A 26,653-nucleotide genomic window follows, 5' to 3' on the forward strand; every position below is an offset into this window, starting at 1 on the left:
TAGTGTTTTAAACATTTTTTTTAAGTTTTTAAATCAGTTTTCAAGTGTTTAGCAATCCCTCCTAACGATTAGGTGAAATTCCCTTATACTCTAGCATCAAATTCATGCATGCAAATTAAGTGTCGACCCTCAACTAACATACACAAATCAGTTTTAATTCTTATAGATAAGCAAATTGAATTCACAACTTATGAAACGCAATTAGAAGTAATCAAATCATATAGCAAGCATAAACATGGTTTTGAATCCCCCCCCCCCTAGCCAAGGGGGGGTTTAGTTCCTCATGCGTACAAAACAAAGATAAATAAGTTTAAACATTAAAATCCAAAGAAAGAAAACACCTAGAATGCTCCAACTTGACAGCAAGTGCATCCAAGAATCCTCCTTCCTCCTTGCTGCGCAGAGAACTTGTGGACAGGTTTTTGGGGTTATTTGTGATGTAGAATGGATGGGGAATGTGTGGTGGTGTCTAGGGTTGATGGGTGGTGCGGCTAGGATGGTTTTTGGGCAGAAATTATGGAATATGGTGGTGCAAGGGTGCGGCAAAAGGTGAGTGTATGTTTCTGGCGTGAATGATGAATTGTGAGAGGTGGTGTGTATGAATGGGTGCGGCACATCCTTTATATAGGCTCTAAAAACCCTAGGGGAATCAGATATGGACTTCTAGAATCCAAATCCACAAGGAAAAAGGCCTAGAAATCAGAAATTCAATGGGAAAAAGGATAAAAGGTGCGGCACTAAAGGATAGGGTAAGATAAGGCTTCTAGAAAGCCTTGCAAGGCAAGGAAATAGGGCATCTAGAAGGCTAGGGTGCGGCACCTTCTTAGGAATTGGATAGGGCTTCTAGAAACCCTCTAATGCAAGGATAAGGTGTCCTAAAGTGTTTGGGAATCCTCCTTCTTCTTGGAAACCTTTTCCTTCTTCAACTTGGACTACTTCTTTCTTCTTGAAACTTGATGCCATTTGGATTTAACTTTCCTACTTCAAGTAGGAAACCTTGTTTGAGTAGGAAACTTCATTCGTCTAGGAATCCATCTTCAACTAGGAATCCCTTGTTGATTAGGAATCCTTCTTCAATTAGAACTCCTTCTTTGATTAGGATTACATCTTCAATTAGGCACTTTCCTACTTCGAGTAGGAATCCTGGCTTAAGTAGGAATCATCTTCTTCAAATCTTCAATTTCGTCCATTCTCTTGGCTCCAAGTATGTGACATTCATTCCAAGCTCCATTATGCTCCAAAATGCATCATTTTGTGTAATACGCCCTTAAAACCTAAAAACACATAAAACTAGCTTAAAAGACTACTTTAACTCAGAAAACATAATGAAAATGCATAAGAACTAGCTAACTAAGGCGCATAAATATGCTCCTATCAAATTCCCCCACACTTAGCTTTTGCTAGTCCTCGAGCAAAACAAAACGGAACGAAGTAAAACAAAACGAGATAAAACGAATAAAACACAACCTAAACCTTCCAACGATTGCCTCAGGGATTTCCAATGCACATGACATGTTAAAAATCATCATTCCCACAGATTTTAGTCATCTTCACACTTAAGCACATACTTAATCATAGTCACCACGTACTAGTTCACATTTAACCAATTAAAACATGATTTTGAATGTAGTAACATGCCTTAGAGAATTTGCTCAATTCCTTACTAGATATGCACTCAATTTTCACACAGATTTTCTGACTACACACCCCATACTAATTATATGTGAGAGAATTGATGTAAATATAAAAACGAATGCTCACATATATGTATAACAAAGGAAGCTTTTTCTGCAATTAATAAGCATGTATAAGATCTCATGAAAGGAATGCTACTACTTAGACACGAGAACCAGTGACACCATATGCTCATACCATTCCCAAACTCCACAAATTGAAATACACAACACTCAAGATAGAAGTTAAGGGTTGTAGCGTGGCTTGGGGTATTGGCTAACAAAGAAAGGTAAAGGATAAACAAACGTTCTTAAAACAATAGTAAGCAAAGCAATGAAATTGACACTTAGAATTCACTTTTGAATGCAAAATCAACTTTTAACTCAAAGGGGAGATTCATGTAACACTTAGGGTCAAATTCAATGTTTTGGACCCTTTCTTCAACAACCAACACCTTAGAGCTCATTTTCATGCTCTTTCAACTCTTTTTCACACTTTTCACAATTTTTTTCTTTTTTCTTCTTTTTTCCTACGAATTTTTTTCTTTTTCTTTTCTAACCCATGCCTCATTTAAGACTTTGGCACATAATACACAAGGCTCACTTTCCCCCACACTTATTTCCTGCACACCTTCGATCAAAAGGAATTCTTTTTGAGTCATGCTCACTATGCTTCAAGAACAAGGGTAAGGATGGTCCTAATCTAGGCTAGGTAAGGATAATGTGGGTTAACAAACAATATAGGCTAAACAAGGCTCAACGGGGTTAAACCTACAAAAACAAATGCATGGAATGAAGGCTTTTTGGCTATGGTGGTAACTACTAAACAACTTCATCTTGAATATGTGTTATGCAATTCAATAACATGTTTTGAATGAAATAGGCATGAGTTCTAGCATTTGGAACTAAATGATGAAACACCTTCTAAGTAAACGTTTAGGCATGAGTTCTAGCATTTGGAACTAAAGAATAATGCGATCATGCAACAACTTTAGAAAACAATAATGCACAGATTTTAACTCTCCAAATAAACGTTTAGGCTCAAGTCTCACAAGGTTGTAGCGTTAATTCGAGTTCCTTCCTTCAAGCATGTTACAAAAACTGATTTTTTCCCTTTATGATTATATGTGAATTCATAAGTTATAACCACAACCAAGCATAAACCAAGAATAAATCAAACTTCCATCCATGTTTATAACTCTCTTTAACAGTCACGCAATTCAAAACCGAATCCTCATCATTGTGTTGGAAGGTACCCGAAGACACAAACAAACACACAAAGACACTTTAAAACGACTCTTTTTGGGTTTTTTAAAACAAATTTTCAAATTTTTATGGGATTTTCGGATTTTTATATCAAAACACATTAAAACACACCAAAATAGCCTAAAAACACCTAAAAACAGCAAGAAACAACATTGGAAGTTATGAGTGAGAAAACCCTACGAATTTGCATCAAAACACTTTGGTTACTGATGTGAAAATTATGTTGACACACAAATTAAACCCTATTTGTGACAATTGTAGTAATGATGTAAGTAGGGATCGTTCTAACCGGGGATTAACTAGGGGCACTAATCACTTGAAAACTGAATTAGAAACGCAAAAACAAAGTTTAAAACACTAGATTAGACTCAAAGAATGCAAAACTAACGTTTAAAATACTAAAACAAACCAAAAACTCAAAACAGCAACTAAAAGACTCAAAACTGCCTTAAAAACACTTTCTGGGCTGTTTTGAACACAAAGCACCAAATTGGACGAATTTGGGTTTTAACTTGTACCAAAACACTTAAAAACATAAACCAACACACTTTCTAACTAATCTAGGACTTCAAAATAAATGGGGATTTGATTTGGACGAAAATAAACTAAATGGACAGTGATGCGAAATAGATAAGCACACAAATTAAACCCTCTTTTTGTCAAATTGTAGCAAACATGTAAGTAGGGATCGTTCTAAACCGGGGATTAGGAGGGATTGCTAAACACTTGGAAACTGACTTAAAAACTCAAAAACAAAGTTTAAAACACTAAACTAGACTCAAAGAATGCAAAACTAAAGGTTAAAACACTTAAACAAACCTAAAACTCAAAACAGCAACCTAATGACTCAAAACTGCCTAAAAACCACTTTCTGGGCAGTTTTGAGAACCTAACAAGAACTTGGACGAATTTGAGTGAAAACTTGAATCAAAACACTTAGAAACACAAATCAAAACACTTTCTAACTAATCTAAGACTTCAAAATAAAGGGGGATTTGTTTTTGGACGAAAATTGAAAACAAAACAGAAACTTAAAACTAAACAGATTGTAAAACGTTTTTGGATGAAAAGGATGGATAAAAGGCTAGTTAGGAGGTTCTTCTCCACACATGTCACACTTGCAAACAAAACGATTTTCAGTTGTTCTTTCCATAAATTATGAATACTCAACGCCCCAAATTAACCGTGAATTGCACTAATTAACCCTCAGTTTTTCCACGAGTTATTGAGTTGGATGATTGCATACGACAACCCAAAACATTCCCTACAAGTTCCCTACATGAATTGCATAATAGAGATACAAGCAAGAATCATTACGTTCTATGAAAAACATAAGCATTGACGAAGCATTTGTTACTATGAATTGCATGAAACTTATGCCAAGAATTCATTCAACGCGATCGTTTTCAAGCGACCTTCACTACTTGTGATTATAAGATTGTAACTATTAGGTGAAACTTCCTCATAATCTAGCATCATATTCATGCATGAAAACTAAGCGTGCACTCTCAATCAACATACACAAATAAGTTATCAATCAAATAGATGAACGAATTGAATCCACAACTTATGAAATAACAACTGAATGTAATCAAATCATATTGCAAGCATGTACATGGTTTCGAATCACCCCCTAACTAAGAGGGGTTTAGTTCCTCATACTCGCAAAGCAATGCTTTGAATGTAGTAACATGCCTTAGAGAATTCCCTCAATTCCTTACAAGATATACACTCTATTTTCACTCAGATTTTCTAACTCCACACCCTACACTAGTCATATGTGAGAAGATTGATGTAGATATGACAACGAATGCTCACATATATGTATCACAAAGAACGCAATTTCTAGAGTTAAGAAGCATGTTTAGATATGATCTCATGAATGGAATGCTACTACTTAGATGCGAGAACCAGTGACACCATATGCTCATACCAAATTCAAACTCCACAAATTGAAACACATAACACTCAAGATAGAAGTTAAGGGTTGTAATGGGGCTTGGGGTGTTGGTTAACAAGGAAAGGATAGGGAAAACAAACGTTCTTCAAGCAATAGTAAGCAAAGCAATGAAATTGAGACTTAGAATTCACTTAGATTGCAGAAATTAACTTTAAAACACAAGGGGAAGACTTAAACAACTCCTTAGGGCTGAATTCATTGTTTTGGACCCTTACTTCAACAAACAATACTTTGGAACTCTTTTTCTCAACTTTTCAACTCTTTTTTTCAAACTTTTCATATTTTTTTCTTCAATTTTTCTTTTTCCACGAATTTTTTTTTTCTTTTCTTTTCTTTGCCGTGCCTATGGCACACAATTCCTCATGAAAAACACTTCCCCCACACTTATTTTCTGCCAACATAAATCAAAAGGAATTCAATTTGAATCATGCTTTACTATGCTTCAAGAACAAGGGTATGGATAGTCCTAATTTAGGCTAGGTGAGGGTAATGTGGGTTAACAAAGAATGAAGGTTAACAAGGCTCAACGGGATTAAACTTAAACATATAATGATATGGGATACACGGCATTTGGCTAAGGTGGTGGTCACTACACAACTTCATCTTGAATATGTGTTATGCAATTCAATGACATGCTTTGAATGAAATGGGCATGAGTTCTAGCATTTGGAACTAAATGATGAAACGCCTTCTAAGTAGCAACCAAGCAAGGAATAATGAGATCATGCAACGACTTAGAAAACAAAGAATGCACAGAATTTAACTCTCCAAATAAACGTTTAGGCTCAAGTCTCACAAGGTTGTATCGTTAGTTTGAGTTCCTTCCTTCAAGCATGTTACAAAAACTGATTTTTCCTTTATGATTGCATGTGAATTCATGAGTTATAACCACAACTAAGCATAAACAAAGGGTAAATCAAACTTTCATCTATGTTAATCACTCTCTTTATCAGCCATGTAATTACAAACCGAATCCTCATCATTGTGTTGGAAGGTACCCTAAGACACAAACAATCACACAAAAACAACTCTTTTTGGGTTTTTAAAACAAATTTTTCAAATTTTTATGTGATTTTCGGATTTTTATGTTAACACACACCAAAACTGCTTAAAAACACTTAAAAACAGTAAGGAACAAGTCTCCAAGTTAAGGGTGATAAAATCCCACGAATTTGCATAAAAAACACTTATTTACCCCCCCACACTTAAATCAAACATTGTCCTCAATGTTTCAAGCATAAAGTTACACAAAACACAAAGAAACCAACAAACAGCAACTTAAATAACTAAACAGGGCAGATTAGAAAACAGCAACAAAGAGAAGGGTTTGAGGAACGCAAATCTGGAATTGGAGTGATTCCTAGGGCTTCCTTTGTTGAATGCATGGGTTGCCTCCCAAGAAGCGCTTGCTTTAACATCTTGGAGCCGGACGATACTTCTCTTTAAGCTCCCCTAGGTCCCATAGCATGGAATTGATCCTTGAATGGAAGGTGATACTTGAAGTGATCCGGCAATGGTTTAAATTCGAGAGTGGGTGCCTGAATCATTAACAACATGAAAATATAAAACGTAATGGAAATTGCAGAAGGTGACTTACTTGCTTTGTCCGACAAGAACTCAATGACAAACACCACTTCTTTGAAAGTTTCAGGGACTTTGAATTTGGCCAGATTTACTACGATGGTTGTGATTTGTCCCGTGTCATCAAATTCAACTTCTTTGGGGATGGCTGTCTCAAGTACATGCTCTTTGATGAATTCTAGATACTCCCCAGCCACTTTCTTCTCTTGAATCCTTCTTCTTGGTGTACAATTCTCTTCAGGGATTTCAACACAATCTGGAACTTGTTTTGGTGTACCAAGAATTGGGATATCACTTTGCACCTTGGGAAGGGCTTCCACAATGTCTTTTTCACTCTCTTCTTCCTTGGGAATAAAAAACCTACGAGGAAAAGGGACATTTGGTGGAATAGGGTAAGAAAGAATTGAATTTGGAACCAACTTACCTGAGTTGGACGGCATAGGGACTCTAGGAGGCTGCGGCAAGGGTTGTTCTACCCTTGCCGTGGGTGTGTCTTCTTCCTCCTCCTCAATTAGTAGATGTTCGTCCTCCTCTTGGCTTTGTTTGGACGCCCTTGGTTTAGCGCCGACCTCCATGGCACTTCCCAAAGTGATAGCATCATGGATTTCAAAATCTTCCTTCGACTTTTCAATAGTTGAGTTGGAAACTTCACTTTGCTCTTGAATTTGTGCCATGAACTCCATAATCTGCCCAATATGCTTCTCTAATTCACCCGTCTTCTTGGTTTGAATTGGCATCTCTTTGTTTCGATTTTCTACTTCCTGGTACAAAGAGGTGAGTAACTTATTAAACATATCATTATCCAAAGACGTACCTGAAATGAATTGGGCAAATTGTTGTGATGGATGTGATAGTTCATATGGCAAATGATAGAACTCCTCTTCTTGCTGCCAATATCCACCTTGTTGATCCTCCTTGGCTTGATTTTGTGAGCCCTGCAACAAAGAATTTAATTCATTAAGAATTTGATTATAATCTATTGACGAACCTAAATTTGATTGAGCATATTGTATATGAGGTTGTGGTGGCTGCATAGGTCTTGAATAGAACTCTTCATATGGCTGCCAATATGCTTTGTGTTGAACTTGTTGAGCTTCCCACCACATAGAGTTTGAATGATCACTCCAATCGCTTTGTGGATATAGATTGGCTTGGTATCCTTGCCTATAAGACGCACCAAATGTAGGGACACTTTGCATTGTGGTCCTTTCGGCAATCTGTGACAATTGAGAAGTAAGATTTGCTAATTGAGCTTGAATGCTAGCAAAATCCATGTCTTACTTCTCTAGTACCTAAAATCAAAGAAAGAGAACTAAATCAAATATCAAAAGTAACACAAAACAAGGAAAACAAAACTAAGTCAGAAACTAAAACAAAAACAAACTAAACAAAAAGAAAAGAACCAAGGGATTAGCAAAGTTGCTAATCCCCGGCAACGGCGCCAAAAATTTGATGCGAAATAGATAAGCACACAAATTAAACCCTCTTTTTGTCAAATTGTAGCAAACATGTAAGTAGGGATCGTTCTAAACCGGGGATTAGGAGGGATTGCTAAACACTTGGAAACTGACTTAAAAACTCAAAAACAAAGTTTAAAACACTAAACTGGACTCAAAGAATGCAAAACTAAAGGTTAAAACACTTAAACAAACCTAAAACTCAAAACAGCAACCTAATGACTCAAAACTGCCTAAAAACCACTTTCTGGGCAGTTTTGAGAACCTAACAAGAACTTGGACGAATTTGAGTGAAAACTTGAATCAAAACACTTAGAAACACAAATCAAAACACTTTCTAACTAATCTAAGACTTCAAAATAAAGGGGGATTTGTTTTGGACGAAAATTGAAAACAAAACAGAAACTTAAAACTAAACAGATTGTAAAACGTTTTTGGATGAAAAGGATGGATAAAAGGCTAGTTAGGAGGTTCTTCTCCACACATGTCACACTTGCAAACAAAACGATTTTCAGTTGTTCTTTCCATAAATTATGAATACTCAACGCCCCAAATTAACCGTGAATTGCACTAATTAACCCTCAGTTTTTCCACGAGTTATTGAGTTGGATGATTGCATACGACAACCCAAAACATTCCCTACAAGTTCCCTACATGAATTGCATAATAGAGATACAAGCAAGAATCATTACGTTCTATGAAAAACATAAGCATTGACGAAGCATTTGTTACTATGAATTGCATGAAACTTATGCCAAGAATTCATTCAACGCGATCGTTTTCAAGCGACCTTCACTACTTGTGATTATAAGATTGTAACTATTAGGTGAAACTTCCTCATAATCTAGCATCATATTCATGCATGAAAACTAAGCGTGCACTCTCAATCAACATACACAAATAAGTTATCAATCAAATAGATGAACGAATTGAATCCACAACTTATGAAATAACAACTGAATGTAATCAAATCATATTGCAAGCATGTACATGGTTTCGAATCACCCCCTAACTAAGAGGGGTTTAGTTCCTCATACTCGCAAAGCAAAGATACATAAATTTAGAAATTAAAACCCAAAGAAAGAAAACACCTAGAAGACTCCAACTTGGCAGCAAGATCATCAATGATTTCCCTTTCCTCCTTGCTGCGGCAGAGAAGTTTAGAACAGGTTTTGGGTGGTATTTAGGGTGTAGAATGGATGGGGAATGGTAGGGAAAGGTTTAGGGTTGATGGGGGTACGGCTAGGGATGATTTTTGGGCAGAATTTTGGGACTTTGGTGATGGGAAGGTGCGGCAGAATGCAAGGGCAGATTTCTGGCGTGAATGATTGTGTATGAGAGGTGGTGCTCTGATCTAGGGGTTATAATGAGTATATATAGGCATCCAAAACCCTAGGGTAATCAAATTAGGGTTTCTAGAAGCCCAAATCCACCAGAAATTAGGTTAAAACAATCAGATTTTTAGTGGGAATAAGGCCTAAGGTGCGGCTAGGGTTAGGGTTTAGAGATGGGCCTATGGTGCAGCAATGTCCAAGAATGTAAGGATGGGTCATCTAGAAGCCCAAAGCCAAGAATAGAAACTCTCACAAATGGAAACCTCCAAGAATAGAAACTTTCAACTTTAGAAACTTCGGGTTCTAATTCTGAATTCTTTGTTCTTCACTTTCATTTCTTCATTTCTTAAGCTCCCTTTGACCTTCAACTCGTCCATTTCATCCCAACCTTGTGTTCCAAGCATGTCCTTTTCAATCCAAGCTCACTTTTTGCTCCAAAAGCTCCAAATTGCATCATTTCATGTAACATGTCCTTTAAACCTGAAAACACATGAAAGTAGCTTAAAAGACTACTTTAACGAAGAAAACATAACGAAAATGCATAAGAACTAGCTAACTAAGGCGCATAAATATGCTCCTATCAGACAGATTGTAAAGAAAACAGATTGTAAGACAAAATTGTGATGAATCAATGGATGATGGAATAGCTAAGGGGTTCTTCTCCACACATGAAATATATGCAACCTAAATCGATTTCCAGTTATCAAATTAATAAGTTATGAATCTCGACACTCCAAGTTAATTAGGTCCGCTTAAATTAACCTTCAGATTTCCCTAGAATCATTGAATTGGATGAATATGCATCGCAAACAAATTATTCCTAACAAGTTCTCTATAGGAACAGCATGATAAAGATACAAGTTAGAATCATTACGTTCTTTGGAAATCATAAGCATCGACAAGGCATTCGTAACTATGAAAAGCATGATACTCTTGCCAGGAATCTACTTAACACGATCGTGACTAGCGACCTTCACTACTTGCGAATATAAATTCATAACGATTAGGTGAAACAAACTTATATCCTAGCACCAAATTCAAGCATGCAAATTAAGCGTGCACTCCATAATCCAGAAATTAATCCTTCACGCCAGAAACCATTCCCCATCTTCAACAGCACCTATCCTTCATCATTCACCATATTTTCTGACCCAAAACCACCCTAGCCGTCCCATACACCTATCCTACACACTTTTCCACCATTCTACACCATCCATAACCCAAAAACCATCACAAACCCCTGTGCCGCAACCAAGGAAGAGGAGGAAGGTTCTTAGATGTTCCTGCTGTGCAATTTAGATTGCTGGAAGTTTTAGGTGTGATCTTTCTTATGTTTCAATGTTTCAATTCAATAAACTTTGTGTTGTGAGTATGAGGAACTAAACCCCCTTAGTTGGGGGGTAATTCGAAACCATGTACATGCTTGCAATTTGATTCGATTACATTCAGTTGTTATTTCATAAGTTGTGGATTCAATTCGTTCATCTATTTGATTGATACTTATTTATGTATGTTGATTGAGAGTGCACGCTTAGTTTTCATGCATGAATATGATGCTAGATTATGAGGGAGTTTCACCTAATAGTTACAACCTTATAATCACAAGTAGTGAAGATCGCTTGAAAACGATCGCGTTGAATGAATTCTTAGCATAAGTTTCATGCAATTCATAGTAACAAATGCTTCGTCAATGCTTATGTTTTTCATAGAACGTAATGATTCTTGCTTGTATCTCTATTATGCAATTCATGTAGGGAACTTGTAGGGAATGTTTTGGGTTGTCGTATGCAATCATCCAACTTGATAAATTCTGGAAAAACTGAGGGTTAATTAGTGCAATTCACGGTTAATTCGGGGCATTGAGTCTTTATAATTTATTGGAAGAACAACTGAAAATCGTTTGTTTGCAAGTGTGACATGTGTGGAGAAGAACCTCCTAACTAGCCTTTTATCCATCTATTTCACCAAAAATCGTTTTTTACAATCTGTTTAGTTTCAAGTTTCTGTTTTGTGTTAAATTTTCGTCTAAAACAAATCCCCCTTTAATTTGAAGTCTTAGATTAGTTAGAAAGTGTTTTGATTTGTGTTTCTAAGTATTTTGATTCAAGTTTTCATCAAATTTCGTCCAAAATAGTGTAGGTGCTCAAAACTGCCCAGAAAGTGGTTTTTAGGCAGTTTTGAGCCTTCTAGTTGCTGTTTTGAGTTTTAGGTTTGTTTAAGTGTTTTAACCTTTGTTTTTATGTTTTTAAGTCAGTTTTCAAGTGTTTAGCAATCCCTCCTAATCCCCGGTCTAGAACGATCCCTACTTACATCTTTACTACAATTTGACAAAAAGAGGGTTTAATTTGTGTGCTTATCTATTTCGCATCAAATTTTTGGCGCCGTTGCCGGGGATTAGCAATTTTGCTAATCCCTTGGATTGTTTTTGTTTCTTTTATTTCACTTTGTTTCTGACTTTGTTTAAGTTTCTGACCTAATTTTGTTTCTTGTTTCTTAGGTACTAATGTATGACTAGAAGCTCTCAACCGATTCGTACAAACATCTTGGATTTTGACGACGATTTTGAGAGGAAGTTAAGAAGAGCTAGAAACCAGCAAGAACACCATCCACCCAATTCCGAATCTGACCTTGAAGAAAACGTACAAGAAGAGGAGGAGGAAGCCACGGCAGGGATATTTGAAGAAGTCCAAGGCATGGCCATGGACAATCGTACACTCAAGGAGCTTTCCGCCTCGGGTTTGGATAATGCCGCACCCTGTGCATCCAATACCCCGTGGCTGCCCAAGGTAAGACGGACGAGTTTGAATTAAAGTCAAGTTTGCTTCATCATATTCCTAAATACCATGGCTTGTCCATGGAAGATCCTAACAAACATTTGAAAGAATTTGAAGTAGTTTGCTCTAGTATGACTCCCGTCAATGTTGACAGAAATATCTTGAAGATGAAGGCTTTTCCATTCTCTTTGATGGATAAAGCCAAGGATTGGTTATATGAGTTAGCTCCCGGCACTGTCACATCGTGGGAGAGTATGAAGAGAGCGTTCTTGGAGAAGTTCTTTCCAACTTCTCGCATCATCCTCCTACGCAAAAAGATAAGCGGAATTTAGCAAGAAGAAGGTGAGTCTTTTCCTACATATTATGAACGATTTAAATCACTTGTTGCTTCTTGTCCACAGCATCAGATGAAGGAGGAGTTGCTCTTGCAATATTTCTACGAGGGCCTCCTACCTCTAGAACGTCAAATGCTTGATGCTTCGGCGGGGGGAGCATTGGTGGACAAAACACCCATGGCTGCCAAGGTCTTGATTGCTAATAGAGCGTTGAACGCTCAACAGTACGAGGGTGTAGGCCAAAGAGGACCCTCACGGCACCAAGTACATGAGGTAAGTGCGACTTCCGATCTTCATTCACAATTGGCTAATCTTACTTCTATTGTTTCACAGATGGCCGAGGGAATGAAGATGCAAGGACCTGTGGTATGTGGCGTATGTTCTATCCAAGGACATGTCTCCGAAAAATGTCCTCAACTCATCGAGAATGCCAGATGGGAGAGTGCGAATGCCATTGGGTTTCAAAGCCAAAATCAGTCAAGACACGATCCATACTCCAACACGTATAATCCGGGGTGGCGAGACCACCCAAATTTCAAGTGGAGGGATCCCCAACAACCTCAAAATCAAGGAGGCTTTAGGCAACAACCCCCGGGGTTCTTTCCCAAAACCTACGGCCCACCCCAAAATCAAGCCCAAACCGGCCCAAGTGCCTCAGGTACGTCTCTTGACAATGATGCACTTCTTAAGATACTAACTAAGTTGTCTAATGGGCAGGAAGATCAAGCTAGAGCTATGCAAAACCAACACAAAAGGGTGGATCAACTTGAGAAACAAATTGGGCAGATTGCCGAGTTTGTTGGTAAGTTTCGAGATCCCGGACAACTCCCTAGTTCCACCATTCCAAATCCGAAGGGAGGTTTCGAAAGCGCAAATGCAATCATGCTAAGGAGTGGAAAAGAGATTGGGGCAGGTTCTACACCATCACAAACAGGTCCCCAAAGTGATGTAAATGTGCAAATTGAAGAGGAGGAATCAAGCATGCCCACGGCAAGGGAGGTTCCATCTTTGCCGCAAGCTTCTAATGTCCCCAATCTGTCCAAATCGGCCAATAAAGGTAAGAATGTGTCAAATTCGGTTCCTACTAATGTTTTTCCTTTGAATGTCCCCTTTCCTAGCAGATTTTTGCAATCAAAGAACGAAGAGGAGGAAAAAGATGTTCTAGAGACATTTAGAAAGGTGCATGTCAACATTCCCCTCCTTGATGCCATAAAGCAAATCCCGAAGTATGCCAAGTGTTTAAAAAAGCTTTGTACAACCAAGAAACGTGTCCGGGATAAAGAAGTGGTACATGTAAGCGAGAATGTCTCCGCCATCTTGCAACGCAAACTACCCCCTAAATGCAAAGATCCGGGGAGTTTTACAATTCCGTGTGTCATTGGTAATACCCGTTTCAAATCTGCCATGCTAGATTTAGGAGCATCTATTAATGTTATGCCATATTCTGTTTATGCATCTATGAATCTAGGAGCACTTAAACATGATGGTGTAATCATACAATTGGCTGATAGATCTAACGCTTATCCAAAGGGAGTTTTGGAAGACGTTTTAGTGCAGGTTGATCGTTTAGTCTTCCCAGCGGATTTCTATGTCCTCGAAATGGATGAATCGGACCATGCCCCTTCGTTGCCCATCCTCCTTGGAAGGCCATTTATGAAAACGGCTCAAACGAAGATTGATGTGGCCAAAGGATTAGTAACTATGGCATTTGGTGGTGACATGATTAGTTTTAAAATTTCTGAATCCATTGAGACTCCTAATGTTGTTCATTCTTGTTGTGCCATTGATAAACTTGAAAAGATAGGCCCGGACCGTTCAGCACCAAGCACAAAGGATGCGTCAAGAACCATGCAAGACGAGGGAATTGGAGTGGAGTACAAGGCCCATACGGCCACTGCCCTCAAAGTGCTCACAGTGGCCGAAGACACCATGGGGAAGAACGTGTACCTTGCTGCCACTTCATCACATCACATAGGTAAGCCACCTAATCCAAATCCAATTCCCATTAAAGTTGATAGGTGGTTCCCTTCTATGGTGCAGGTACCCAAGCAAATCCCCGATGGTGGGCGCATGTACATGAACCTTAGGCAACACAACGCACCCATCAACAAACATCACTATCCATTACCGTTCAAAGATGCAATGTATGAGAGTGCCGTGGGCTCCAATGGGGCATGATCATGTTTTTCGTCCGGCTGTACGACGTTAAAGAAAGCGCTACTTGGGAGGCAACCCATGCAATGCAACAAAGGAAGACCACGGAATCACTCCAATTCCAGATTTGCGTTCCTAAACTCTTCCCTTTGTTATTTATTTCGAATCTGCCTATTTAGTTGTTTTAGTTGCTGTTTGTGTGTTTCTTTTTGTTTAGTGTGATTTTATGCTTGAAACATTGAGGACAATGTTTGATTTAAGTGTGGGGGGGTAACTAAGTGTTTTAGATGCAAATTCGTGGGATTTTATCACCCTAAACTTGAAGACTTGTTCCTTGCTGTTTTTAAGTGTTTTTGAGCAGTTTTGATGTGTTTTAGTGTGTTTTGAAGTAAAAATCCGAAAATTACATAAAAATTTGAAAAATTTGTTTTAAAAACCCAAAAAGAGTTGTTTTTGTGTGTGTCTTAGGGTACCTTCCAACACAATGATGAGGATTCGGTTTGTAATTACATGGCTGTTAAAGAGAGTGATTAATGATAGGAGCATATTTATGCGCCTTAGTTAGCTAGTTCTTATGCATCTTTGTTATGTTTTCTTCGTTAAAGTAGTCTTTTAAGCTACTTTCATGTGTTTTCAGGTTTAAAGGACATATTACATGAAATAATGCAATTTGGAGCTTTTGGAGCACAAAAGTGAGCTTGGAATGAAAAGGACATGCTTGGAACACAAGGTTGGGATGAAATTGAAGAGTTGAAGATTTGAGGTTTCCTACTTGAAGTAGGAAAGCTAAGCCTAAAAGTTTCCACTTTGGGTTGATCTTTCCTAAATCGGAATTGGCAACCAAAGTTTCTAAAAGTTGGAAGTTTCTATTCTTGGAGGTTTCTATTTTCGTGAGTTTCTATTCTTGGCTTTGGGCTTTTAGATGACTTAAACCCTAATTCCTTGTGGACCCTAAGCCTATGCCGCACCCTAGGCCCCTTTCATTTAATTTCTGCCATGTTGAAGCCCTAACCCTAGCCCACTCCTTGCCGCACCCTAGGCCCTTTTTCTCACCAAATTTCTGATTGTTTAACTTATTTTTCTGGTGGATTTGGGTTTAGTGAAACCCTAATCTGATTTGTTAGGGTTTTTAAGTGCATATATACTTAATTCCCACACCTAGCCGCACGACTCTTCCCCTCTACAAAAAATCAGAAATTCACCATCACCCTAATCCCTTCCTTGCCGCAGCCACCACCCATTCCAGCAACCTTTCCCACCTTTTGCCGCAGCTTCCATCGATTCCAGCACCATTCCACACATCCATACATCATTCTCCACCTCCATAAACCATTCCCACACCTTGCCGCACCACCATACTATCCTATCTACCTTTCAAAAACCCAAAAACACATCCAGAAAATCCATTCACGCCAGAACCTGTCCCTCACCTTTGCCGAGCCCAACCTTCACCCAACTCCATATTTTCTGACCCCAAACCTTCCTAGCCGTGCCCTACACCCAGCCTAGACATTTTTCCACCATTCTTCCTCATTCAAAATCATCCAAAACTACCCAAACAGCCCTAAACCCTCACTGCCGCAGCAAGGAGAAGAAGAAAGAGGAGCTTTCTGTGCAGATTTCAAAGTGGACTTCTTTGGCATTTTAGGTGTAATCTTTCTTATGTCTTCGATGTTTCAATTCAATAAACTTTGTGTTGTGAGTATGAGGAACTAAACCCCCTTAGTTGGGGGGTGATTCGAAACCATGTATATGCTTGCAATTTGATTCGATTACATTCAGTTGTTATTTCTTGAGTTATGGATTCAATTCGTTCATCTATTTGATTGATACTTATTTATGTATGTTGATTGAGAGTGCACGCTTAACTTTCATGCATGAATATGATGCTAGATTATGAGGGAGTTTCACCTAATAGTTACAATCTTATAATCACAAGTAGTGAAGATCGCTTGAAAACGATCGCGTTGAATGAACTCTTAGCATAAGTTTCATGCAATTCATAGTAACAAATGCTTCGTCAATGCTTATGTTTTTCATAGAACGTAATGATTCTTGCTTGTATCTCTATTATGCAATTCATGTAGGGAACTTGTAGGGAATGTTTTGGGTTGTCGTATGCAATCATCCAACTTAATAACTTGTGGAAAAACTGAGGGTTAATTAGTGCAATTCACGGTTAATCTGGGGCGTTGAGTATTTATAATTTATTGGAAGAACAACTGAAAATCGTTTTGTTTGCAAGTGTGACATGTGTGGAGAAGAACCTCCTAACTAGCCTTTTATCCATCCCTTTCACCAAAATCGTTTTTACAATCTGTGTTAATTAAAGTTTCTGTTTTGTTTTCAATTTCTGTCCAAAACTAAATCCCCTTTTACTTTGAAGTCTTAAATTAGTTAGAATATGTTTTGATTTGTGTTTCTAGGTATTTTGATTCAAGTTTTCATCAAATTTCGTCCAAATTAGTGTAGGTGCTCAAAACTGCCCAGAAAGTGGTTTTTAGGCAGTTTTGAACCTTCTAGTTGCTGTTTTGAGTTTTAGGGTTGTTTACGTGTTTTAAACTTTAGTTTTGCATTCTTTAAGTCTAGTTTAGTGTTTTAAACTTTGTTTTTGAGTTTTTAAGTCAGTTTCCAAGTGTTTAGCAATCCCTCCTAATCCCCGGTCTAGAACGATCCCTACTTACATCTCTACTACAATTTGACAAAAGAGGGTTTAATTTGTGTGCTTATCTATTTCGCATCAATTAACATGGATGAAAGTTTGATTTACTCTTTGTTATGCTTAGTTGTGGTTATAACTTATGAATTCACATGCAATCATAAAAGAAAAAAAAAATCAGTTTTTGTAACATGCTTGAAGGAAGGAACTCAAACTAACGCTACAACCTTGTGAGACTTGAGCCTAACGTTTATTTGGAGAGTTAAAATCTGTGCATTCTTTGTTTTCTAAGTCGTTGCATGATCTCATTATTCTTTGCTTGGTTGCTACTTAGAAGGCGTTTCATCATTTAGTTCCAAATGCTAGAACTCATGCCCATTTCATTCAAAGCATGTTATTGATTTGCATAACACATATTCAAGATGAAGTTGTGTAGTGACCACCACCTTAGCCAAAAAGCCATGAATCCCCTATGTCATTATGTTTTGTAGGTTTTAACCCCGTTGAGCCTTGTTTAGCCTATGTTGTTGTTAACCCACATTATCCTCACCTAGCCTAGTTTAGGACCATCCATACCCTTGTTCTTAAAGCATAGTAAAGCATGATTCGAATTGAATTCCTTTTGATCTATGTTGGCAGAAACCAAGTGTGGGGGAAGTATTTTTCATGAGGAATTGTGTGCCATAGGCACGGCAAAGAAAAGAAAAAAAAAATTCGTGGAAAAAGAAAAAATGAAGAAAAAAAGTGTGAAAAGTATGAAAAAACAGTTTGAAAAAAAAAAAAGAAAAAGAGTTCCAAAGTATTGTTTGTTGAAGTAAGGGTCCAAAACAATGAATTCGGCCCTAAGGAGTTGTTTAAGTCTTCCCCTTGTGTTTTAAAGTTAATTTCTGCAATCTAAGTGAATTCTAAGTCTCAATTTCATTGCTTTGCTTACTATTGCTTGAAGAACGTTTGTTTTCCCCATCCTTTCCTTGTTAACCAACAACCTAAGCCCCATTACAACCCTTAACTTCTACCTTGAGTGTTATGTGTTTCAATTTGTGGAGTTTGAATTTGGTATGAGCATATGGTGTCACTGGTTCTCGCATCTAAGTAGTAGCATTCCATTCATGAGATCATATCTAAACATGCTTCTTAACTCTAGAAATTGCGTTCTTTGTGATACATATATGTGAGCATTCGTTTTCATAACTACATCAATCTTCTCACATATGACTAGTGTAGGGTGTGGAGTTAGAAAATCTGAGTGAAAATAGAGTGTATATCTTGTAAGGAATTGAGGGAATTCTCTAAGGCATGTTACTACATTCAAAGCATTGTTTTGATTGATTACTTGTGAATTAGTAAGTGGTGGCTTTAATTAAGTATGTGCTTGTGTAAAGATGACTCAAATCTGTGGGGATAACAATCTTTAACATGTCATGTGCATTGGAAATCCCTGAGCCAAACGTTGGAAGGTTTAGGTTTGTTTTGGTTAGTTAGTTTCGTTTCGTTTCCTTTCTTTTGTTTGTTTTGCTCGAGGACTAGCAAAAGCTAAGTGTGGGGGAATTTGATAGGAGCATATTTATGCGCCTTAGTTAGCTAGTTCTTATGCATCTTTGTTATGTTTTCTTCGTTAAAGTAGTCTTTTAAGCTACTTTCATGTGTTTTCAGGTTTAAAGGACATATTACATGAAATGATGCAATTTGGAGCTTTTGGAGCAAAAAGTGAGCTTGGAATGAAAAGGACATGCTTGGAACACAAGGTTGGGTTGAAATTGAAGAGTTCGAGATTTGAGGTTTCCTACTTGAAGTAGGAAAGCTAAGCCTAAAAGTTTCCATTTTGGGTTGATCTTTCCTAAATCGGAATTGGCAACCAAAGTTTCTAAAGTTGGAAGTTTCTATTCTTGGAGGTTTCCAATTTCGAGAGTTTCTATTCTCGGCTTTGGGCTTTTGGATGACCCATCTTTGCCTCTTGGACCTATGCCGCACCTAACCCTAACCCTAGCCTACTTAATCAGCCGCACCTAGGCCTTGTTCACATGAAAAAAATCTGATTACTTACCCTAAGCCCATGCCGCACCTAATGTTCTAGAAACCCTAGTTTTTGGTGGATTTCCTAACCCTAGCCGCACCTACACCCTAGCCCATTTGTCTAATCTGATTTCTTTAGGGTTTGGCTGCCTATATATATATGTTTTACCTCCCTTGGCCGAATCACAACCCTCTCCATAATCCAGAAATTAATCCTTCACGCCAGAAACCATTCCCCATCTTCAACAGCACCTATCCTTCATCATTCACCATATTTTCTGACCCAAAACCACCCTAGCCGTCCCATACACCTATCCTACACACTTTTCCACCATTCTACACCATCCATAACCCAAAAACCATCACAAACCCCTGTGCCGCAACCAAGGAAGAGGAGGAAGGTTCTTAGATGTTCCTGCTGTGCAATTTAGATTGCTGGAAGTTTTAGGTGTGATCTTTCTTATGTTTCAATGTTTCAATTCAATAAACTTTGTGTTGTGAGTATGAGGAACTAAACCCCCTTAGTTGGGGGGTAATTCGAAACCATGTACATGCTTGCAATTTGATTCGATTACATTCAGTTGTTATTTCATAAGTTGTGGATTCAATTCGTTCATCTATTTGATTGATACTTATTTATGTATGTTGATTGAGAGTGCACGCTTAGTTTTCATGCATGAATATGATGCTAGATTATGAGGGAGTTTCACCTAATAGTTACAACCTTATAATCACAAGTAGTGAAAATTGCTTGAAAACGATCGCGTTGAATGAATTCTTAGCATAAGTTTCATGCAATTCATAGTAACAAATGCTTCGTCAATGCTTATGTTTTTCATAGAACGTAATGATTCTTGCTTGTATCTCTATTATGCAATTCATGTAGGGAACTTGTAGGGAATGTTTTGGGTTGTCGTATGCAATCATCCAACTTGATAAATTCTGGAAAAACTGAGGGTTAATTAGTGCAATTCACGGTTAATTCGGGGCATTGAGTCTTTATAATTTATTGGAAGAACAACTGAAAATCGTTTGTTTGCAAGTGTGACATGTGTGGAGAAGAACCTCCTAACTAGCCTTTTATCCATCTATTTCACCAAAAATCGTTTTTTACAATCTGTTTAGTTTCAAGTTTCTGTTTTGTGTTAAATTTTCGTCTAAAACAAATCCCCCTTTAATTTGAAGTCTTAGATTAGTTAGAAAGTGTTTTGATTTGTGTTTCTAAGTATTTTGATTCAAGTTTTCATCAAATTTCGTCCAAATTAGTGTAGGTGCTCAAAACTGCCCAGAAAGTGGTTTTTAGGCAGTTTTGAGCCTTCTAGTTGCTGTTTTGAGTTTTAGGTTTGTTTAAGTGTTTTAACCTTTAGTTTTGCATTCTTTGAGTCTAGTTTAGTGTTTTAAACTTTGTTTTTATGTTTTTAAGTCAGTTTTCAAGTGTTTAGCAATCCCTCCTAATCCCCGGTCTAGAACGATCCCTACTTACATCTTTACTACAATTTGACAAAAAGAGGGTTTAATTTGTGTGCTTATCTATTTCGCATCACTTTAACAGTCATGCAATTAAAAACCAAATCCTCATCACTGTGTTGGAAGGTACCCTAAGACACAAACAAACACACAAAAACAACTCTTTTTGGATTTTTTAAAACAAATTTTTCAAATTTTTATGTGATTTTCGGATTTTTGCATCAAAACACACTAAAACACACCAAAACTGCTCAAAAACACTTAAAAACAGCAAGGAACAAGTCTCCAAGTTAAGGGTGATAAAATCCCACGAATTTGCATCTAAAACACTTAGTTACCCCCCCACACTTAAATCAAACAGTGTCCTCAATGTTTCAAGCATAAAATCACACCAAACAAAAGGAAACACACAAACAGCAACTAAAACAACTAAATAGGCAGATTCGAAATAAACAACAAAGAGAAGGGTCTAGGAACGCAAATCTGGAATTGGAGTGCTCTCTAGGTCTTCCTTCGTCGAATGCATGGGTTGCCTCCCAAGTAGCGCTTGCTTTAACGTCGTGCAGCCGGACGATGCCACATTGGTCAACCTTCATGGGAACCCACGGCATAGTGGGTTGTCGCCTCCACATCATGTTCTACAAAGCTCTCGTAGTACAGCTTCAAGCGATGCCCATTCACCTTGAACTCTTGACCTGTTTTGAAACTACGAACCTGGACTGCACCATGAGGAAAAACATCAGTAATAATAAAGGGTCCAATCCAACGTGAACGTAACTTACCCGGAAATAGACGAAGACGAGAATTAAACAACAACACTTTTTGTCCAATAGCGAAGGACTTGGTGCGAATCATCTTGTCATGAAAGGCCTTCGTCTTTTCCTTGTAAAGGCGAGCATTCTCGTAAGCTTCATTCCGGATTTCCTCAAGTTCATTCAATTGTAGCTTACGATGAAGTCCCGCCTCATCTACATCCATGTTGAACTTCCTCACGGCCCAATGAGCCTTGTGCTCCAACTCCACAGGTAAGTGACATGGTTTACCATACACAAGCCGAAAGGGAGACATTCCGATGGGTGTTTTGTAGGCGGTCCTATAAGCCCACAATGCATCTTCTAACCTCAAGCTCCAATCTTTTCGTGTTGGCCCAACTGTCTTCTCAAGAATCTGCTTTATCTCCCGATTCGACACCTCGGCTTGCCCGCTTGTTTGAGGATGATAGGGTGTCGAAACCCTATGTGTAACGTTGTACTTCTTGAGCAGTGCCTCGATTGTGCGATTACAAAAATGTGAACCTCCATCACTTATAAGGACTCGAGGCATTCCAAACCTGGCAAAAATGTTAGACTTCACAAAATCTACAACCACCTTAGAATCGTTAGTCCGGGTGGCTTTTGCTTCCACCCATTTGGAAACATAATCCACCGCCAACAAGATATAGAGAAAACCATGCGATGAAGGAAAATGACCCATAAAATCAATGCCCCACACATCAAATATTTCAACAGAAAGTATAGGGTTTTGTGGCATTTGATCCTTAGCACTTATATTACCCATTCGTTGACAACGATCACATGTAAGGCAAAATGTCCTAGCATCCCTAAAAATGGTTGGCCAATAAAACCCACATTCTAAGACTTTAAGTGCAGTGCGTTGGGTGCCAAAATGTCCCCCACATGCATATGAATGACAGAATGTTAAAATGGATTGCAACTCAGATTCATTCACACAACGTCGTACAATCTGATCGGGACAAAATTTCCAAAGGTATGGATCATCCCAAACATAATACCTAGCATCTTTTTTAAGCTTATCACGTTGATTCCTATTAAGTGTGCTAGGGATATGTTTAGACACCAAAAAGTTCACTAAATCAGCATACCAAGGCTCACTTACCTGGATAGACATTAGTTGCTCATCGGGGAAGGTTTCAGAAATTGGCAATGCTTCCTCATGCACCATTCGACTTAGGTGGTCAGCCACCACATTCTCCACGCCCTTCTTATCCCGAATCTCAATGTCAAACTCTTGTAGAAGCAACATCCAACGAATTAGTCTAGGCTTGGCCTCCTTTTTCGTGAGCAAATACTTGAGAGCTGCATGATCAGTAAAGATAATAACTTTAGTACCAAGTAAGTATGATCGGAACTTATCTAATGCAAATACAACAGCAAGTAATTCTTTTTCAGTGGTTGAGTAATTTAATTGCGCATCATTTAGTGTCCTGGATGCATAATAAATAACATAAGGTTGTTTGTTCTTTCGCTGCCCCAAAACAGCACCAATCGCATAGTCCGAAGCATCGCACATCAACTCGAATGGAAGGCTCCAATCTGGAGGAGTGATAATGGGAGCCGAAGTGAGAGCTTCCTTTAAGTGCTTGAATGCCGTGGAGCATGCATCATCAAACTCAAAAGCCACCTCTTTTTGAAGCAATCGGCATAGTGGCTGTGCAATCTTGGAGAAATCCTTTATGAAACGCCTATAAAAACCTGCGTGACCAAGAAACGAACGAACCTCTCTAACCGAAGCTGGAGAGGGTAAGTGACGAACAAGGTCTACTTTAGATTTATCTACTTCAATGCCTTTCCCAGAAATAATATGTCCTAGAACAATACCTTGCTTAACCATGAAGTGACATTTTTCCCAATTAAGCACAACATTCGTTTCAACACAACGTTTCAAAATTAAGGTCAGATTATTCAAGCAATGATCGAATGAATTACCAAACACGCTAAAATCGTCCATGAATATCTCAATAATCTTCTCCACATAATCAGAAAATATACTTACCATGCAACGTTGAAATGTCGCAGGGGCAAAGGAAAGTGATCCTTCCTTGTCATGGCATTTAACTTCCTGTAATCAATATAAACACGCCAACCGGTCACAACACGAGTGGGTATAAGCTCTTGTTCTTCGTTCTTCACCACCGTGACTCCGGACTTCTTTGGAACAACCTGCACGGGTGATACCCAACGACTATCAGAAATAGGATATATAACACCACAATCAAGCAATTTTATAACCTCCTTTTTTACTACTTCCAACATAGGTGGATTAAGGCGACGTTGAGCCTCCCGAGATGGCTTGGCTCCCTCCTCCAAAAGGATGCGATGCATGCACGTGGTGGGACTAATGCCTTTGATATCCGCCAAGGTCCATCCAATAGCAGATTTGTGCTCCTTTAACACCCTTATCAACTTGTCTTCTTCTTGGGCCGTGAGTGAGCTAGATATGATGACGGGTAGTGTTTGATCTTCTCCCAAGAAAACATACTTCAAGTGACTAGGTAATGGCTTCAACTCAAGTGTAGGTGGCTGCACCATTGATGGAAGTAACTTGTTAGCCAAAATCGAATCTAAAATTGAGAGTGGAGACTTACCAGATTGTGAGGGCAATGACTCGAGGGCCGCGACCATTTCACACACTTCACCACAAGGGGCCACGGCACTAGGGTCAAAGTCTATGCCGTGGGTTGCATGGATTCCCCCACTCTTGTTTCTTACTCCTATGTCGTGCACTAAGGCCATTTCAAGTGGATCGTCGTTTATTCGATCCAAGTGTACCTGTGCCAAAGAATCAACAATGTCAATAGCGAAACAAGAATGGTCCTCCATTGGATATTTAATGGTTTCAGAAAGATTAAAACGAATAATGTCCCCATCAAACTCCATGGTTAATGTTCCCATAAACACGTCTATCTTTGTTCTCGCTGTTTTCATGAATGGTCGGCCTAGCAAGATTGGCAATGATGGAGCATGGCTCGAATCCTCCATTTCTAAGACATAAAAATCTGCAGGAAAGATAAGATGATTGACCTGCACTAAAACATCCTCAAGGACTCCCTTGGGATAAGCGTTAGAACGATCCGCCAATTGAATTATAACACCATCTTGTTTTAACTCACCAAGGTTCATTGATGCATAAATGGTATATGGCATAACATTAATAGAAGCACCTAAATCTAACATGCATTGTTCAAATCTAGTGTTTCCAATTACGCATGGGATAGTAAAACTCCCTGGATCCTTACACTTTGGAGGTAACTTTCGTTGCAAAACCGCGGATACATTTTCACTGACTTTCACAACTTCTTTGTTTGAAATTCTTTTCCTAGTTGTGCATAACTCTTTTAAAAACTTTGCGTACCTGGGCACTTGCTTAATAGCATCAAGTAAAGGAATGTTTACTTGAACTTTTCGAAAGGTATCCAAAATGTCCTTTTCGCTTTCTTCCTTCTTCGATTGTGCAAATCTGCGAGGGAAAGGAACATTGGGCAGATTAGTGTTCGAAATCACAACATTTGGAACATTCTTACCTGAGGTGGGCGGATGGGAAGTCTTAGATGGCTGCGGCATGGGTGATGCTACCCTTGCCGTGGGGAATGTGTGCTCCTCTTCTTCGAGTTGTATCTTCTCATCTTCCTTGTTTCTCACCTCTTTTCCACTTCGTAGTGTGATAGCCTTTGCAGATTCGAAACCACCCTTGGGATTGACCACCGTAGTGCTTGGTAACTTACCATTTTCACGGAATTGTCCTAAAAATTCGGCCATTTGGCCCATTTGCTTCTTTAGCTCATTAACCTCCTTTGCTTGGTTCTGCATTCCCTGCGCCATTGTGGTTAGTAACTGATATGTTTTATCATCATTCATAGACGTACCTGGGTTGGTTTGGGATGATTGTGCCTGAGGAGGTGTTGTGGTGCCATTGGCCTTGGAAAGAAACCCGGGGGTTGTCGGAATCCACTTTGTTGGCCATATTGTGGTGCATCTCTCCATCTGAAATTGGGGTGGTCACGCCATCCTGGATTGTATGTATTGGAGAAAGGATCCCCCCTTGGTTGGTTTTGATTCCCATAACCCACAGCATTGGCCGATTCCCACCCTCCATTCTCAATTAATTGAGGGCATTGATCAGATTGGTGTCCTTGAATGGAGCATACACCACAAATTGTAGCTCCTTGCATTTTGGGGCCTTCAACCAACTGCGATAACATAGACGTAAGGTTAGCCATTTGGGATTGTAACTCAGAAATAGAACTTACCTCATTTACATGATGTAGCCGTGGGGTGTCTCTTTGCCCAACACCTTCATATTGTTGTGCATTGAGTGCTCGATTAGCAATGAGAGTTTTGGCATCCCTAGGTGTCTTGTCCATTAGAGCTCCTGCCGTGGATGCGTCCAACATTTGCCGTTCAAGTGGTAAAAGACCTTCGTAAAAGTATTGAAGAAGTAGCTCCTCCTTCATCTGATGCTGTGGACAAGAAGCAACAAGTGATTTAAATCGTTCATAATAAGATGGAAAAGATTCACCTGAGCTTTGCTGAATTCCACTAATCTTCTTGCGAAGAAGAATGACTCGTGATGTCGGAAAGAACTTCTCTAAGAAAGCTCGCTGCATACTCTCCCACGATGTGACAGTTCCGGGAGCCAACTCATACAACCAATCCTTGGCCTTTTCCAGCAAAGAAAAGGGAAAAGCCTTCATCTTCAATATGTTTCCGTCCACGTTCACCGGTGTCATACTCGAGCATACTACTTCGAACTCCTTTAAATGCTTATTGGGGTCCTCCATTGATAACCCATGGAACTTGGGTATATGATGTAGCAAACTTGACTTCAACTCAAATTCATCGGTCTTCTCAGGGGCTGCCCTAGGGTATTGGATGCAAAGAGGGGCTGCATTGGCCAAACCCGAGGCAGAAAGCTCCTTGATGGTTCGATTGTCGGCTGCCATCGTTGGTACTTCCTCTTCAAACCTTGTCGTGGCCTCCTCTTCAACCTCAACTTCTTGCTCTTCAAATTCAGGTTCGGGACTAGGAGGATTAGACTCTTGCACTTTCTTTTTCCTTCTCAAAGTCCTCTCAAAATCACCGTCAAAGTCGAAGATATGCTCACGAACAGGTTGTGAGCTACGGGTCATAAACTAGTACCTGCACACAAGAGCAAACAAGGTTAGTAACCAACTTAATAGACT

Source organism: Malus sylvestris, chromosome 16, assembly GCF_916048215.2.
Source record: "Malus sylvestris chromosome 16, drMalSylv7.2, whole genome shotgun sequence".
Taxonomy (NCBI): Eukaryota; Viridiplantae; Streptophyta; class Magnoliopsida; order Rosales; family Rosaceae; genus Malus; species Malus sylvestris.